Raw genomic sequence first — 4610 nt, 5'->3', positions numbered from 1 at the left:
ACCAATGCTTTGAGGGATTTAAGGGGAATTATTTGGCTGTGCCCTCACGTGTGTGTGTGTGTGTGTGTGTGTGTGTGTGTTTTAGAACCACTATAGGTTTGAACATAATGAATGTGCTTCAATCCATTGCAGTTATTATTTCATTGACTCTCAAATTGTCCCATCTTTGGCTACAGAAAGACTGTTCTAGTTGGCTCCAGGGCATTTTAGTTATAACCTCAGAGTCATTGATAACATTCCTGCTCCTTTGGTATGATAAATTATTCCAGGTTCCTTTGTACACATTTCCCATCCCAGACCTGGAATCAGTTCTCTCCCTAGCAGCCCTGTTCTTTTTATGGGGAACAGCATTGAGAGACCACAGTCTGGGTTTGAACATAGTTAATGAACATGAGGGGTGTTCATTTTTATTGCGTGGTCATTGTTTCCAGGTCTTTTCAGTGAGTAGAGCTAGGGAATCTGTATTTTTTTTGGTATTAAAATACATCACAATTTCAATTGACAATTACAATATAAATTCAAGACGACAAGGTTTTTACTGAATCTCTTTGATCTTACATTTGAATTACTTTCTTCCATGCTGAAAATCCTAATTCCCAACACTAACATAATTTCTCACTTGTTGTTAACACAACAGTTACCACCAAAAAACCCCAAAACAAACAAAAAAAGAGAGCAAGAGGAAGGAAGGAAGGAAGGAAGGAAGGAAGGAAAGAAATGAGGAAGGGAGGGAGAAAGAGAGGGAGAGAGGGAGGGAGAGAGGAAGGAAGGGAGGAAGGAAGAAAGAAACAAGAGAGAAAAAAAGCAGCCAAAACAATAACAATACTATCTTCAACAAAAAAACAAGCTTAGGAAAAACAGTTTAATTTTTTCTTGAAAATTCTTTTTTTTTAAGGGTATATTTACAGATAAATTACTTTGTAACTTGAAATAATTCCTCTGTGATTATACCATTAATTTGAGACTCAGGTTCATTTGTGTCATTTTGCTTTCAATTTTTAGAGATTGTTTTGTCTCATGATTAATTTTGTTTTATAATCATGTTAAATATTTGCATGTTTTGAGTCCAAAACAAAAACAAAATATATTCAGAGACATCTAACTTCTAATCCTGTCCCCTCCACCTTGCTTCCTCACTTGTCCATAAATAACTTTTTCCTGATACTTTTTTTTTTTAATAAAAGCAAATTTGCATTCAGATTACCTACTTCTTAGGTAAATAGCAACATACCACAGGCACTTCTTTTTACCATGTTTTTTTTAACCTAACTATAAATCTTAGAGATCATTCCATAAATGTATTAATTTTTTTTAAGTGTATTATTTTGTAGCCCAGGTAAAAAATTTGGCTTTAAAATGGGAGCATAATTCGGCAGCTGCTGGGGAAAGAAAGACTTAATCCAAATGTATTATTTAAAAAATATGCAGATTGCAGCTTAGTAGTAAACCTTCATAAAATGACTCACCAAATTCACAGCATCATGCTGGGAAAAATTAGAGTAGGTGGCTTTGCTTCTGAGAAGCATACACAGTGTACAATTTCACCGTGCAAAATGCTTTTGCTACTACAATTTTCCTTTGCTTTGCCTTTTTGAAAAGTAATGTTCCTTCCTCTTTTAGCATTACCATTTGCATTCCTATTATTCACACTGAACTGGGATTCCATTTTTATCTTCCTTTTGTTACTTGCTTTTATTCCAGCACTCCTCTTTTGCTCTTTGTCTTTCATTTATCTTGCCCTTAAATGGAGGCCTCATGCTATGGGAACAGTGCCATGAATTTCCTCGCCATCATGCCAGGCCTCTTCCCAATTTAATGATATAAGTTCCCTTGAGCCATTGCCAACAAAGCTAGGACATCCCACACACATTTGCTATGGAAACACCTCCATGACTAATGGTCTCTCAAATTAAGGCATTTAAAAATTAAAGCTAGAAGTGATTTCCATTTTTTCAAATCATAGTCTGTAGCTAAGGAAAAAAATATAGAATTCTCTCCAAGTTGTGAGTTGCCACATTAATATGTACCCAGCTTATCTGAGAGGTAGATTCCTACAACCCTGAACCCAAGGAATGTACATAATGAAAGCAAGAGTTTATGCACACACATCCATGTCTTTGAGCAGCTCCTGTTCTCTTTTGCTGTATGTTTATAAATTCAGATGTTTGTGTTGTGCCAAGTTCTTTTCCTTAGAACAAAAGCAGAGACATTCAAGACCCTGCATGATTTGAATGCTGCCACATCACCAGATCATGACCCACTACTTCCTCCTCTCACACTACAATAGCAAAGTACATAGACTTCCATAGGCCCACCAAGCCCTTTGCCTTGGTATTGTACCAAGAATGTGGATTGATTACTAAGAAGACTGAGTCCATTTTGCAGGTGAATTTCCTCATTGGTCAGACATCTCCTTCTCTAAGATTTTCCTGACACACCTTTTTCTCCTGCTCAAAGAAAGACACCTGATCATTCCCTCTTCTGCATAATTTCTTATGTGCCCATAGAACCATGACCATCTAGAGGGCAGAGACCATTTTTATTTATCCATTCCCCACCACCTGGCACCATGCCTGACAAGTATTGGTTTTGCTCAATATTCGGTAGTTAATTAAATGACTGATTGAGTGTATAGCCTTGTGATGTGCTTTCTCAGGTGGAAAAGGGAGACTAAACGACCACCTACATGCAAGTTGCATTGAAGTGTCTGTATTTAGATTTCCTCTCTTTCATGTATCTGTTTGAAAATAATGGGATTTTACTACATAGCTCTGATTTCTGACTTTGAAGAATAGCATAAAAATGGTGGACACTACAGCCAGACAGAAACAAGGTTTTTGTTTTTATTTGAAAGAGGTCAAGTGGACTTTGCCACTCTGTTCTTTTAACAAATCAATCTTCAAAACCCATTCAGACAACCGTTGTAAGGATCCTCTTCACCCCACATTGGGCCTTCCTATATGATGCCTCCATGCTGCCCATATCAACCCAGTCTTGCTTCTGCCACATCCCTCTAATCTTTACCTTCCACTCTCTACCTTCTGCCCCGAACAGAAAGCTGGCCTCTCCTATAGAACCTGTCTACAGATCCCAAGTGACAAGTTGCTGATGTGATTAATTCATCTATCCCAATGAGGGAAGACTAGAAGAGTGACTCTTGTTTGATTATAAGAATCACCTATATAAAACTATAGATGGGCAGGCCCTGATCTTAGGTCTGGGTTTCACAAATGATCTCTCTATCCTTTTTAAAGCATCTTTGTGATTCCAGTGATGTGGCAAGTTTTGGAACTGCCCGAGAAGCACAATCACAGGATGAACATTATGCTCTGTAACAAAAGGCACCCAGAAAACACACCTCATGAGTGCTCGCTTTGGCAGCACATATATTAAAACACACTTCCCTGTTTTCCATCTCCTGAATGACAAAACAGTGACTTTGAAACTCAGTGGAGAAGGCAGAAGGTAAACACCGTCTTTTGTAGTTGACCAGAAGTCATTCCTAGTCTAATTATAGCTTCAGGATGTCCAAATGCAATGAACTAATTTTCATGAGCTCCCTGGCCATGGAAGTGAGATTTTATGCCTTATTCGATGTATGTCTTTGCAACAAATATGATTTTTAAACATGAGTTCATTTAGAAGCTAATAAATATATTATACGAAAAGTCACCTCCTACCCTTCCAGCCCCTCCTGAAGGGGTGGATCAGAAGCCAGAAATCTCACTCCCTAGGAAGGCAGGCGACTTCACTTACACTGTTTTTTCTCAGTATCAGGTTTCATCACACCTTTCCGCAAAAGCCACTCTTCCTTTTCTGACTCTAGCTACAGAGTTCAACAGAGCAGATTTCTCCTATTCTAAACAAATGACTTATTTTTTTGAGACTTATTTCCCACCCACTAATACTCTCTGGGCTTCCAGTAACATTTAAGTTTGCGAAATATCCCAAAGGAATTAAAGACCTAATTTTAGAGAAGACAGAAAGCAAAGTCTCAAAGCAACTGGGAGTATCCATCCTTAACCGTAAGGGTGACAAAGGGAGAGGCAACCAGTGGCCCATTTCCTCAGTCTCACAGAGCAGCGTCTTTGTGAAAAATGAGCTCAGCTGTTAACAGCCTGGGGAGGGACCGCTATCTACCACATCACAGCCAGCACAGAAGAACAGGATGTTATGAGTACAGGGTGAACCTCAGAGCTAGAAGCCAAACCTTACTCGGTGCTTGCGTTTACCTTGTTTTCCTCACATTTCAGGAGAGAACTCTCCTGTTACATAAAGTGTAAGTAAGTCTTACCTGAGAAAGAAGTGCTGCGGAACTGATAAACCCCTTATTTTCATTTTATTAATGAAAGGAAAGCCCACTCTGGTTTATAACAACATATCACCAGAATAGTCTGTAGCTCCTCTTTGGTTCTTAAAGGACGTGCGCTTTCTCTTCAGGTCTGCTTGCTTGTATCGGAAAACAGCTGTCCACACCCCCTCCCCCCCAACCCCAGTACTTGTAGGATGTGCATCAGGTCAGTTTCCCCCAGACTCTTCGACTATAAAATGAAGACTGACGTGATTCTTCTGTTAAACACTGCCTAACACTCAGAAAGTAAAATGAAATA

This window comes from Hipposideros armiger, unplaced genomic scaffold (assembly GCF_001890085.2).
Source record: "Hipposideros armiger isolate ML-2016 unplaced genomic scaffold, ASM189008v1 scaffold_606, whole genome shotgun sequence".
Taxonomy (NCBI): Eukaryota; Metazoa; Chordata; class Mammalia; order Chiroptera; family Hipposideridae; genus Hipposideros; species Hipposideros armiger.
This window is presented reverse-complemented; position numbering follows the sequence as displayed.